This window comes from Macrobrachium nipponense, chromosome 16 (assembly GCF_015104395.2).
Source record: "Macrobrachium nipponense isolate FS-2020 chromosome 16, ASM1510439v2, whole genome shotgun sequence".
NCBI classification, from domain to species: domain Eukaryota; kingdom Metazoa; phylum Arthropoda; class Malacostraca; order Decapoda; family Palaemonidae; genus Macrobrachium; species Macrobrachium nipponense.
In genome coordinates, this window is record NC_087209.1 from 65,250,624 (window position 1) to 65,265,097 (window position 14,474).

The 14,474-nt window shown below is 37.9% G+C and overlaps 1 protein-coding gene across 1 annotated transcript in view; it reads right to left on the reverse strand.

The window, feature by feature from the left end:
• LOC135195785 (constitutive coactivator of PPAR-gamma-like protein 1 homolog) overlaps positions 1 to 8,669 on the reverse strand; it is a 175,172-nt gene extending 166,503 nt beyond the window's left edge. The window contains exon 1 of the mRNA XM_064222256.1: positions 8,477 to 8,669. The gene's annotated coding sequence lies outside the window, so the exon portion shown is untranslated. The remainder of the gene's footprint in view (positions 1 to 8,476) is intronic.
• Positions 8,670 to 14,474: the final 5,805 nt, after the last annotated feature.

Genomic DNA, 14,474 nt, shown 5'->3' on the forward strand with positions numbered 1-14,474 from the left:
AGATACTAACTAAACTTATTGCTTGGACAGATCAAAACTTTCTGCTCATAAACCCATTCCTGTCAATTATCTAAAATCAGCTGTTTGAACCATAGTATATAATATACTGGTATTTAGTATGGCAGTTTTTTTATATACAGTAACAGAAATTACTGTTAGTCCTCACAGTAACATTGCTGATACCAATGCATTTACTCTAAGTTTATGAAAGGCTATGACACTAAGTGTTGATTCATTTCTATCATTACAGTATCCATTTGTCGTTTTCTTCAAACCATTTTTGAACAATTGGGCTTCTTACTCTGTGGATGGTTGGTTTTGCAAGTTTACGGCCTTTCAGAAATTAATTGCACTATTATTCATGCATTTTGAACCAAAATAATTAACAAACAGCAGCATTTTCTTATAGGTTTCCATGAATGCCAATACAGCAGGTACTATTTATTACAATTCTAATCACAAGATACAACGTTGCTTTTCAGGCCTGCAAATGTGAAGTATATATCTACTAGTATGTTTTGCTTTCAAGCAAAATCTTCAGTTGTTACAAAGGTACTTCTTAGAACAATGTTAATGAATGAACGTTGCAGTGTGTAGGGCACACTTACTATAGAAGATGGGGCAGTTGAAAGCTTAGCAGTGAACATCGTAGCATGTGGCGTTAGTGAAACGTGAAATATGTCATTTTCTGTAATTGCGGTATAACCCACACACTCATTGATTTCCTCTTTCTATATATAGAACAGAGGAATGTAGCATTTTACTTTAGACAAGATTTATACAGTATAGAGCACAGTAGTACAGTGAACAAGATATCTACTGCTTCACTGATTTTGCATTACCACATGTTTTATTGTTAAAATGTGATAAACCCTTTAATTATACAACACTACTGATATGCCTTTCATAATACTAAACAAAATGATACTGGAATACTGAAAGTCAAAACCATATACAGTGGTCACCCCGTATTCGGGGGAGTGCGTACCAGAACCCCCCGTGAATAGTTAGAACCCGCGAATGTTTGGAACCCCTATAAAAATGCTAAAAACTGCCTATTTCGTTAATTAAAACTCAAGAAAAGCCACTAAAAATGTTCATACTTGGTTTTTTTAATAGTTATATCATAAAAAGTGCATTTTATGATGAAATTGATAAAAAAAAAAACCAGGAATTTGAGGATATTTCTCATAGAAAAAAATACAGCGAATGCGCGAATAATGCAGGGAAACGTCCCCGAGAGAAATCCGCGAATGTGTGAGTCCGCGAATACGAGGGCCCACTGTAGTACTCATACAGTAAAGTTAAAGAGCAAAATAGTTAACCAAATTATGAAAATGCTGATTACTGGCTGCTACCAGTTATCAATAATCATGTTTTAAGCTTAATGAAATTTTGGTAAGTTTTTTGGTACTGTTACTTAACATAAAATGAGTAACTACTCAAAATTTGATTATGAAAAGTCACTGGCATCCCCCAATTCTGTTACCAACACCCTACAAACTTATGAGTTTTCCCGCTTCACAATGGTCTTGAGCTGACGTTTTGTTTAAGTGACTTTCCTTTCGGTGGTAAAGGACCACCATAACTCTCTCTTCTTAAACATGCAGCATAGTAAAAGTGAAAGCAAGCTCTCGTGAACTATCTCTAATACCTCTACTGAGGCAAGAGAGGACTGCTAGAAGATCAGCAGAAGTGTCTGAGGACATCAAAGATGCCGCCTGAATCTTTTTAGCAAGGGCACCTATAGCTCAATCCATGAAGCTAATTAGTACTTCGAATTACTTAAAAAGGTTACAAACTAGATAGTCCATTTCAGCACAAGAGAACATAGTTTTTGCCCCAGCAAAAGCTGATTTCCTAGAAAACATAGTTTTTGCCCCAGCAAAAGCCAATTTCCTAGAAGAGTCAATAAGTCCAGAAAAATTTCCTTAGGCCAAAGCAGAATCACCCAAGGAGGGAGATTCTCCAGTGTCATAATACGAGTGTCTTTTCCTAGTGAGGCAGGAGAGTGGAATAAAGAAAGCAGCTTTCCCTCGCACTCTCAAAGCAGACAGCCAGCTTTCAAGTTCTCTTAGCAGACAGCCAACTTCCAAGTTTGTTCAAAGCCTTCTTGGCCAAAACTGAAATTTCTTCGAAGCTTTCGAAGGAACAGAGTCCAACTGGAATGAATAACCAGGTGACACTGGGATAGCTGGTTTGAAAAAACCAGGATAACTTTTGAGGAAAAACCACAAAAGTGAACCATAAGCCATTGGGGGTTTAGAATTCTCTGTAACAGGATCCCTTTCTTCCTCAGAAGAAACATGAAATAGGTGACGATCTACTTCTCCAGTAGGAGGCAGACCTGAACTAGTCAAAGGGTCAAGAGGAACTGGCTCTATACATTGTATGTACTCAATATGAGAGGAAACAGGCATCAAGGAGAGCTCGGGAGTCAAGAAAAGTTCCTGCGCTGAAGGGCACTCTGGTGCCATTCAGAGGCGAGATGCCGAAGGGAATTCAGATGCTAAAGTGCACTCAGAAGCCAATGGCAGCTTGACAGAAGTCAATGGTTCAAAAACACGAAGGAGCTGATGCCCCCATGGGTGCTCCTGCGTCCGAGGGCAGTTCTATACCGAAGGGAGTTTATGCGCAGATAGATGCTCATACACTGATGGCTGCTCCTGCACAAAAAGAGAATCCTGCACCAAAGGGAGCTCAACTTACCAAGAGAGTTCCAGCACCAATGGGCGCTGCTGTACCAAAGGGAGCTCTTGTGCCAATGGATGCTTAACAGAATTAAAGAGTTCAGGCACCAATGGCACCACTACATAACCCAGAAATACTGCACACTTGGACACGGAAACACATCTGAACGCTCAGAAAAAATGGCGATCAGGAGCTACTACAGGAGACACTATGTTCTTAGCTTTATTAGGTTTTTTAGAAGGCTCCTGAGGGGTGCAAGATACTTTAGCCGCAGGATTTTTCAATTGCCTAAACTTCTCACTGTTGCACCAAAACACTGTTTCACAAGACTAGACTCACCCAAGCTGGGCAAAAGGCGATGTGCACAATCCAAGATGTCTTTCCAATGGTTGTCTTTCACAACCAGGGAGACACCAACAGGTGCAACTGAGGGGCCGACTGCCTGCAAAAGACCCCACTGACTTCCCTTAGGCCTCCAGTATGACGTCCCCCAAGTGCAGGGAGTGTGTGTCAGGGACCTTCGCCTAAGAGAATTGGTGGGACGAACACACAGCTCCTCCACAAGTACTGCACTTTTCTCTTGGTTGAGAAGCACACGCACTGACTCCCCTAACTGAGCCAAAGAGTTAGCTAATGACTCGAACTTACGTTTGAACCTTGCTCCAAGACTGGCAATGGCACTGGGTTCGAAAACATGGGAGATGGGTAAAGGATTAGGTGGGATAGATGAGACACTGGGTTTTGGAGAAAAAACTGAAATAATAAGTACATCGGAAGATGAACTCAAAGACTCCTGACTACATAACAATCTTTCGTTTCTAGCAATCACTTCTTGTAGCTCATCTCTCTCCAATTTTGACGAATGAGAAGCCAAAACCCTCCACTGCTTTTCATACCAGCCTACACATTCAGACCCTCTTAATTCTGGAGAGAAGCTCTGACCCCAACACTTAGTACATACCATATGTGCGTCACACTTGGAAGAAGTCATCCGAGTCCTGCAACCTTTGTTACAGTACCGAACACTGGTCACTCCTGAGTCAGACTAGTCATTCAAAGTCAAAAACATAAAAAAGTCCAAAAGTCTTTCTAATGCCTGACTAAACAACCAAAATCCAACAGATAAAAACAAAAGAATCATATGGTGCTTCACCAATATCCTTAACAACCGGTAAACAAACGATCCAAATTTTAGGAGCTACTGCTGACAACCTGCGTCAAAAGCCGGTGGAAATAAATTGAGCTAGTTTGCTGCACTGTTTACCTATTCCCCCGGTGGCCGTCTTGAAATTTTATCTACCGGTACTTCAGAAATTCTTAGCTATGTAATTACTTGGTAAGTTACTTAAATAAAATTCTGAGTTTTAACTGCATGTGTATACACATTTATCTAAAAACGGAGATATCTGTATATGCTACTTTATTGAAAATGTTGCATAACCTTACATCATTCCAGTTAGCTGGGTTCAAAGCTAAAGTCTTTTTCTGACAAATTCTTTAAACCAGAACTTCCTGCATACTACAAATGTTAAATTAAAAAAACCACAGAGATAAAAGAGTATGATACCTCTCAATGAGTCAGAGAACCTGGAATGTGTGTAAAACATAATAAAATAGAATACAGAATTTAGGCCAAAGGCCAAGCGCTGGGACCTACAATGTCATTCAGTGCTGAAATGGAAACTGACAGTAACAAGGTTTGAAAGGTGTAACAGGAGGAAAACTGCATAGTTGCACTATGAAGTAATTCTTAGAAAAGGTGTTAACTCTGAAAGGAAGAAAGATAATATGAGCTGGGGTTACCGTAATATGAATGAAAGAGAATGCAGCTAGGGGCCGAAGGGACGCTCCAAAGACCGTTCAATAATGCCTACAGCACCAAGTAAAGTACACTGACAGCAATAACGTTTGGGTAGAATACTGTAATACTACAGGGGACAAGAACACTTTTCCTCTAGGAAAGGTGTACCAACCAGTGAGGGTTACAAGCTCAACTTCCTTACTGTATTTGCATAGTCTACCAGCACCAGCATACAGCGCTTTTATCACCTATGAAATCAGATCCTCGTGCCTACAACCACTGATTGGCTGTATACCAATTATCTCACAGCCATCAGTAGCATGCAGGGAACTGCAAACTAATCACAAAGCGCAATCAGCAAGGAATGACCATTTACAGCATGATGTCAGCTGTGTGACCATCAAGCACAGTAAGTTACCTAACCTGGTGTTACAATATAGGAACATTATGTAATGGGAATGATAATTACATATGTCTCGTGATGTCCAGCTATACCTTGAGCAATCATGTTTCTCGATGTTTGTCAATGCACAAAAACCATGTCTGAATTATGACAACAGTATTCCAATTGCAATGTCTATGTCAACTCATTATGACAATTTTTTCTGGTTCTTATCACATGTACCCTATTATGATTCAATCAATAATCGGTTCATGACGACTAACTATTCGGTTTACAATACTGCTACAAATAGTGTTCATCTATCATGGTCAAGTCGGAAGACACAAAAGCCTTTCAAGAAATTTATAAAACTGCAAAAATTAGGCCTAATCAAGTGATTTATGATGCTATGCTTCAGCCCAACTATATTTACATTGCCCATTATATTTAACTTGCTTGCAGCTCCCTGGATAACTCAAAACTAGACATGCTACATTTGGCACAAATCCAACAGGTCAACTTGCTGAATGGTCAAGGCAATCCTATTTCTTTAAGCTGATTTCCATAATTTGTTTACAAAACTGAGTACCACAATGTGAACAGCCACTTTTTCATAACCCTTGACATTTCATAGATTAAAATAACCTATTCCTTAGCATGCTTGCCAAAGCTGTCCTACCTAAAGCTTTTTTTGACACCATTTATGGGCTGTGTGCTACCTTAACCTCTCTTGACCTACTTAACCAATCAGAAGAAATTGTTACTAAAAATCTCATTGACTGCAGCGACACATACCACATAACCAAAGTAACTTATCCTGGGATGTTTTGGCATATCTAATGGTAGAAGGCTAGATAAACCCTACAATCCCTCCCTCCAAGATTTACTTGCTAATCAGACCTCATTCCCCTTCTGTTTCTGTTTTATTTATCCATCATTTAGGAACAGTGCTGCAACATATGGTTCACCAGACAAAGTAAATTAGAAAAATATCCAAAAGCCATGCACTTTATATACACACACTATATATATATATATATATATATATATATATATATATATATATATATATATATATATATATATATATATATATATATAAGGTTATCAATCTTATGGGAACAACCCAATACAGTAAATTATCGAGACCAAGGTAATCCAAACCAGTGGTCAACATATTATAGTTGGGAGCACTCAGGCAACACATTATCACCTTACTCTAACTTACCATAGTTGCATTTGAAAGAACTTTATGTGCAATTAGTAAAAAAAAAAAAAAAAAAAACAAAAACACCAAATAAGCTATGAAGTCTGGCATTTTTATAAAATTTTTTCTGATATGATAAGGCTACTCGAACTTTACAAGCATGGAGTGTTCAAGTTGACATGGAAAAATAATTAATAATACTACAGAAAAGTTACGAATACATTCTGCTATGCAGGTAGGCTATAATGTTGTCAGGGACAAAGCCACAAATTCCCCCTCCCCCAAGAGCGGGGTACAGTGCCTATTGATAGGTTAGGTTAAGATTCATCCCAGCTGAAATACCTTTAATTTGCTTCTAAACAAAGCGAATGAAAGGAATAAGTCTGATATGCACAGCTCTTCTATATGTGCACCTTTACATAATCACAGGTAATAAATAAACTGAAACACCCTTTCAGAATAATGCAAACAATATTTGGCTCACATCTCCTAGACACTACTGTTAGTTGTAATAATACTATAAAAACAAGAATAATTCCATGCAAAACTATTATGAAATATCAAAGATGAAATTACAGAAATCAGCTCTCCCACTTTCTTTAGAAGGTAATTGCCGAGACTTCAAAAATGATAGATTTTTTTTTTTTTTTTACTGATATTGGCCTAGAGCAGTGGTTCTTAACCTTATTACCACGCCCCCTCTAAGAGTTGGTCCTTTCTTTCACGCCCCCCTTGCATCTATGAGTAAACTTCCATTCCAGATTTAAAGAAAAAAAAATTGATAAAGAGAAGGGGTTTCGAGGGATAGGAAGGGAGGTCAATAATTAGAAAACATGGTCAGCCCAATGAGTTTAACTAGAGCAGTAGACTCCAGGAACATAACGTTATAAGGTGATACTTTCGTACTTTTTCATAAACTGCTGAATATTAGTTACCTCACCCATTAAGAGAATAACAAATATAATTAAAGAATTTTTTTTTTAAATTTCCCTAGGGCTCGCGCCTCCCCTGGAAATCACTAACGGCCCCCTAGGAGATGCGCCCCCCAGGTTAAGAATCACTGGCCTAGAGTAATCTTGACAAGTTTTCTTCCACTACCCAACACATAAAAGATCATAAGGAGAGTAAATGGCTGGGTAAATATAAAGGAGACAGCTGCACAAAGGTATTAATTATGAATATAATTTTTTTACTAAATACAGAAATGGGAGTACATAATACAGTACAGATTATATAACTTTGATTTATGTTTCTACACTCATGACAGGGGAGCTGGTATTAAGTTCCGCAGGACGCCATGTTTAGTACCTGCCCCTCGGGGGATTGAAAAAAAAAAAACAAAAAAAAAAGTAAACGAGATGGTAAAATTTCCATTATCCTGGTATATTCTCAAATTATCTTACTTGTACTGCATCATATACCCTTTTCCATATTCTTAGGTACATCAAGGAATTAGTATGTTTACAATCGATGTCTTCACACAGCCATTGCCTTTAAATTTACCAATGACTATCTGGAAACTGTATGTACATACAATTTTTAAGTAGACTATCTGGTAATTTTAAGTACATACAAGTCTATAAATAAAGACTAATTCCACAAAGGAAAGGGAAATGATGGCATTCTGCAAGGCCTTTCATTTCTCTTCCTTAGCAAAATTTGTCTTTATTTAGATATAGCAACACGTTCCATATTTTTGTGATTGTTATACATTCATCTTTATACTAATGTTTCATACTCCATGCAGATTAAGGGGGGTGACGCATCACTTGGGGGGGGGGGGGGGGGGGCACAGGAGGGACAAAGGTCCCCTCCCCCTCCTCAGCCAGGTTAGGACACAGCACCCGAGGTTAGGTTAGATGAAGGTAAGCAGGTTAGGTAAGTCTGATTTGGTAAAGGAAGTAAGGTTACATAAAGGTAAATCTGATAAGGTAAGTCTGATTAGCTCATAGGTATTCCCTCTGAAATGTCTATCAGGCCTATAGTAGAAGACATGACCCCTTTGCCTAGGGTATCTGGGTACACTTTCAGCAAGTCTGGTACACCTGCGGTACCAGGTAAGTTCGTAAGGGCATACCCATACAGGTAAGCTCCATTTTCAATGAATTCCGGCACTAAATGCCCAGCCTCCAAAGGAAGAGGCCCTATTATGACCCGGGCAACTTTAAGCGACAGTATTAACTTCCATAATTGACACAGAGATCCATCATTCATTCAGGCCGGGCCTTCCTTCCGTTAGCTCTGCTTGAAGGACGTGAAGGACATGACATCCGCCTTCTGTCCTACCTCATTTCTAGGTCATACCCTGCAAATGTCACAGGCAATCTCACCTGAGCTGAGCAAACACAGAACACTAAGTCTAATACTAGAGGTCATCAGACACGAATTGCCTTACTTTCCGGCAGGTGATGAGAAACTCCTTCTTCCTGCCTGCTCCGCCTTCTGCTGCTTCTGCCCCTCACCCTCCCGCCGCCCACGAATTTGTAAACAAAATCACGCCCAGCGAAGACCGTGCCCTCTCGGGGGTCCCATTGGGCATCGTTCGACACTATTCACACGCCTTTCTAACGAATGACACTAAATAGAACATGTACCTGGGTGTGGGGCCACTACATCTCCACCACCACCACCACACCTGCTGCCTCTTCTGCTCTACCACCACCTTCTGCTGCTGGTTGCGAGTAGGAGTAGAAGCAGCGCACGCTCATAACCACCATCGATTATTTGCTCTTATTTTCCTCTAGTGGTGATTGACAGCACATGCTTTACTGCTGCAGAGCTCACCTATGAGATGCCCTAGTCCCCCGCCATCTCGCACAGATGTTTAGACGTGCCCTTCGCCTTCTACGATAGATCAAATGTACGGAAGGTTCGGTGGAAAATGGGTAAGAGGACGGTGGAGGAGTGACGTCATACCGGGATGGTAGAGGGAGCCACATGGTCAAGTCGCGCCATTTTCTTGAAATTGCGATGATTTCATCTCTCTCTCAATGTCGCCCTCGTCCTCTGCACACTGCATATCACCCAAATTTACTTCATATTCTTCTTTATGACGTGATCCTCCTGTCCTACGGGACGTTTAACTTTGGCAATGCTACCTACATATCGGAGTTTGGGTCTATGGAATTAAGGTTCTTGACGGATTCGCCCTATAGTTTCCATTATATGTTCGTGATTATTAGTGCTGTAATGTTAACACGGTTTTCAATGGCTGCTCTGAAGAGCAAGACCTTATGCTGACATAAGGACAGCTGAACCTAGAGTAATACGAATGACTGTCTCTATGAACGAATCTAACAAATCTGTCCACAAGCATAATAATTTTCAACTTGCACTAATGTATAATATAGTTTTCAATCAGAAATATTAAAGACTTGAGGGTTTGCCCTTATTCATCGCTCTAATTTTTAGAGATGATAGCTATGCCGTAATTGGCTTTATTTGTCAGACTGCTTAAAAAGTAGTTTAGAAAGAGACTACCGAAGATTTTGCAAATGTCAAATTGTTGACAATGAAATTCATCCAGTATATCTCGTACTGTTTTATATGTATACGCATAATGTAGTAATAGGCCAGTGGCAGATTTAAGGGGGGACATCTGGTCACGTGCCTCTTCTATGGATATGAAAAATAGAGCATTGTTTTTCTCTCAGTAAATCATTATTAGTTGCAAACATTTGTTACTAATTACCCTCCACGAAAGATGTCTAGATGAGCCACTGTAAAAGGCATATAAAATCTAACGATGTACTCTAACTGTCTTAAGTACGTACTACTATAGAAGAATGTAAGGAAAATGATAACGTACAAATATAAAATGAAGAGATGAGCAGAGTGAAGGAGGCAAGTCCGAGTAAGCAGAGAACCATTAGAACATTTGCGTCGTATACGACAACAGGAAGAAGAAGAAGTGGAGGCTGCTGTGTTTGCAAAATAAATGACCTGCAACTGTGTTTGCGGTGTGATCGCTGAGGAACCAGGGGCCGCCGTAATTATTAATGTTCTTTCACGCCTCACTGTTTTGTTTTTCTCTGAAGTTACCAGCCTACGTATCCACTCAAAACTGCTGAAGAAGAAGACTTAAAAATATGATGTGCAATGCTCCGCGATGGAGATTAGGAAAGGGAAACGGTGGCTGAAAAAAAGCATGACTGATAGCGAATTGTGTGGCGTACTAACTAAGGAAAACGAGAGAGAGAGAAAGTGGGGATGCGTTTAAATTGTCCTACAGAAAATTCTTAAAGGGTATCCTATCTTTTTGCATGTACGTACAATTCTACCAGTTTGTTCCGTTGTGGTTTAGTTTCTTGTTGAATCCACTTTGTTTTTTCCTTTTCACAAGTTATTGCCATTGCAGACTTCATCCATATTGTTGGCAATAATAATAATAATGCGAAAATACTTATAAGTGACGTGAAATGTATTACACGTTTCTTAATAATTTTCTGAACAGCTGTGAGCTTTCGGGAACCTGTTCAGCACCCAGTTGCAGCGAAAAAAAGAAAAAAAAAATTACGGGACGAAAAATGCGGAATTTCATGCCAGCAAAAATGGACCTGATTTTGCTCTCTAGCCGTTGTTCTTTTTTTTTTTTTTTTTTTTTTTTTTTTTTTTTTATAAAGCTGATATTGTTGGTTGAGGAAGGGGGTCCGACAGGGGCCCCGAATCCTCACACCTGTGAAATGGAGGTATTTATAATAATTTATGATATTGAGATATCTACAATAAATGTTACACATTCTTTTCAAACATTTATTTTTCGGTATGAAATGAGGTGCTGACTACTCAATTATTTATTATTATTATTATTATTATTATTATTATTATTATTATTATTATTATTATTATTATTATTATTATAAAAAGTAACTATATTCAGAACCATTTCCCTATATTAGTCTTGTAGTAAAGAGAATAGTAAGAATTGGAAAAACCTGTATGAAATCAACTTCACTGAATCTGCCATTCTTTTTAACAGACTATTATTATTATTATTATTATTATTATTATTATTATTATTATTATTATTATTATTATTATTATTATTAGTTGTGGTGGTAGTAGTAGTATTTCAAGGCAAGCTGCAATGCCTTAGTGAAGAAAGCAGCATAGTACAGAAAAGGGAAATTTAGAATAAGGGAATAAACTAGACAGAGAAAAATAAAAATGATAAATGAAAATGACAACAAAACATTTGCATATGAGTTAGGTACGTATTGCTATAATTCAAAGGGACCTAACGAAATCAAAAGTGAAATTCAATGAATTGAAAGAAGTTTGGGTAACTATTTTCGGAAAAAAATAGTGCTCAAGTCATAACCCTTTGCTAAGTTGTAAGTCATTTTGTTTTGCATGTTTGTACAGGAGCCAGTCAAACCTCGGAAAGGAATAGAATATAAAATTTTGGACAAATGCTACGCACTGGGGCTCGTTGAGGTCATTCAGCGCCGAAACGGAAATTGAGAGTATAAAGGTTTGAAAGGCGTAACAGGAGGAAAACCTCAAAGCAGTTGCACTATGAAGGAGAGGGTGGAAAGTAAAATGAAAGAAAGAGAATATAAACGGAGATATAGTAAACAGAATGAAAGGGGTTGCAACTAGGGGGCCAAAGGGACGCTGCAAAGAATCTCAAGTAATGCCTACGTTGCAGTGCATGAGGTGCACTGACGGAGGTCAAACCTAGCGATCTTATGCAAACGGTTGTCAAATAGTAGATGTCAGAATGAAAATAGAGCTGGGACAGGCTAACATTATTTTATCACAACATTTATATTCACATTAGACTAGAATCATAATAATTTTATTATGTGTGTCATCAATGCCTTGAAAAATCTTATGCGTAATCAGATTCAATACCCGACAAGCTATGGTTGAGAGAGAGAGATCCTTACCTTACAGACCTTACATCTTGTTCGGGTTGCCCCAGGTCCCTCAGTGTGAGGCACCTCTAATGTCTACCAGAGAGTTGCTAGTACATCTTCCGGTATATTTTGCATCTTCCAATCTTGGATGGTCTGGGATGCAGTTTAGATATTTGTCGAGCTTATTCTTAAACACATCTACGCTCACTCCTGATATATTCCTCAGATGAGCTGGCAACGCATTGAATAGACGCTGCATTATCGATGCTGGTGCGTTTAGTGGATTAATGTCCTGTGTGCTTCCTTATTTTTCCTGGTATACGTTTTGGGCACTATTAATCTACCTCTGCTTGCTCTTTCTGCTATTTTTAGTTCCATGATATTTTCTGCTATTCCTTCTATCTGTTTCCCTTTCCATGCCTGAATTATCATGTAGCGTTCTCTTCTCCTTCTTGACTATATATAATTTTAAGAATTGTAGTCTTTCCCAGTAGTCTAGGTCCTTAACTTCTATTCTAGCTGTAAAGGACCTTTGTACCACTCTCTATTTGTGCAATATACCTTTTGATATTGTGGTTGGTACCATATCATATTGCAATATTCAAGTGGGACTACGAACATATGTTTTATAAAGCATAATCATGTGTCAGCTTTTCTTGTTTTGAAGTGCCGTAACAACATTCCCCATTTTTTGCTTACATTTTGCCAACAGTTGCTATTTGATCATTGCATAACTATGTTCCTATTCATCATCACACCAAGGTCTTTAACCGCTTCCCTTATTTGTGATGGTCTCATTATTAGGTCCCTTATATGCATATAGCTTTCTTTCTCTGTCTCCATAATTTATTGATTCAAATTTATCAGAGTTAAATACCATCCTATTTACCTCTGCCCTATCATATACTTTGTTAAGGTCTCTTTGTAGAGCGTTCCTATCTTCATCACAAGTAATTTCTCTACTTATTCTTGTGTCATCTGCGAAACTACTCACTACCGAATCCTTCACATTATTGTCTATGTCTTCAATCATAATAACAAACAGTATTGCAGCTAACACCGTACCTTGCGGCACACCGGATATTACCTTGACTTCATCCGATTTTCTCGTCGTTGCAATAACTATCTGTTTTCTGTTGTGTAAAAATTCTTTTAACCATCTTCCTACTTTATCCACGATATTGTGTTTTCTAATTTTCTTCGCTAATATATTATGGTCTACTTTATCAAAAGCTTTTGCAAAGTCTAAATAAACCACATCTGTTTCATTTCCGCTTTTCATATTTTTGAATATGTTCTCACGGTGGACTAACAGTTGGTTTGTGTGTACTTTTTCCGGGTACGAAAAACCATGTTGTCCTTTATTAAACAAATTATTTTTATTAAATGTTTCATAATATTTTTCTTCATTACCCTTTCATACACTTTCATAATATGTGATGTTAGACTCACAGGCCTATAATTACTTGCCCCTCTAGTCTTGATCCACTTTTGAAAGTAGGGGTAATATATGCTAATTTGTGCTCATCATAAATCTTGCCTGTATCTACACTTTGTCTTAATAATATTGCAAGTGGCTTTGCGATAGAATGAACTACTTTCTTTAACAAAATAGCAGGAATTCCATCAGGCCCTGCAGCAGCTCCATTTTTAATTTCATTAATAGCCTGCACAATATCAGCTTCATTAATATCTATGTCAGCTAAATATTCACTATTTTCATCCCTTACTTCTATATCATTATCTTCATTATCTATTCTAGGGGTGAATTCTCTCTTATATCGTTCTGCCAGTATGTTGCAAATTCCTTTTTTTCATTCGTTATCTCCCTTCAATTCTCAGAGGGCCTATTTCTATTCTTCTTTTATTCATCTTCTTCGCATATGAGTATAATAGCTTGGGGTTTGCTTGATATTTAATAGGGTTTTTTCTCCAAGTCCCGTTTTTCATTTTCTTTTGATTGTATAATCTTTTGTTCTGCATTTTCTATCTTACTTTTAGTTCTATAACTTTCCATGCATTTTTTTCTTTTGCAAGACCTTTTTTCCACTTTCTGATTTTCTGGAACAAGATCCTTCTGTCTCTTGGTATGCATGAATGATGTTTACTTTTCTTCTTCGGTATATATTTTTCCACTATTTTCTCCAATATTTTATATAATATCTCCGTATTTACCCTATGTCATTTCCACTTAACGAAAAATGTTATCCCAATCTTTGTTTAATTCTTCATTAATTTCTGACCATTTATTATTTTTACTGTAGAAGTTGTATTTCCATATCCTTCCCACTTTTTCATTTCTTGCTTATCTCTATTTTCACTTGCTTTGGAATGAAACTGTTAATTCTATGACATTATGGTCTGAAATATTCGCATTATAAACTATTATTTCTTTAACATAATTCATCTCGTTCACAAATATAGGTCTAAGTATTTTCCTTTTCTTGTTGGCAGGTGATTTATTTGTTGAATGTTGTATTCTAGTAGCATATCTAATAGCTTTTCAAATTGCCTCTTATCTTCTGCACTACT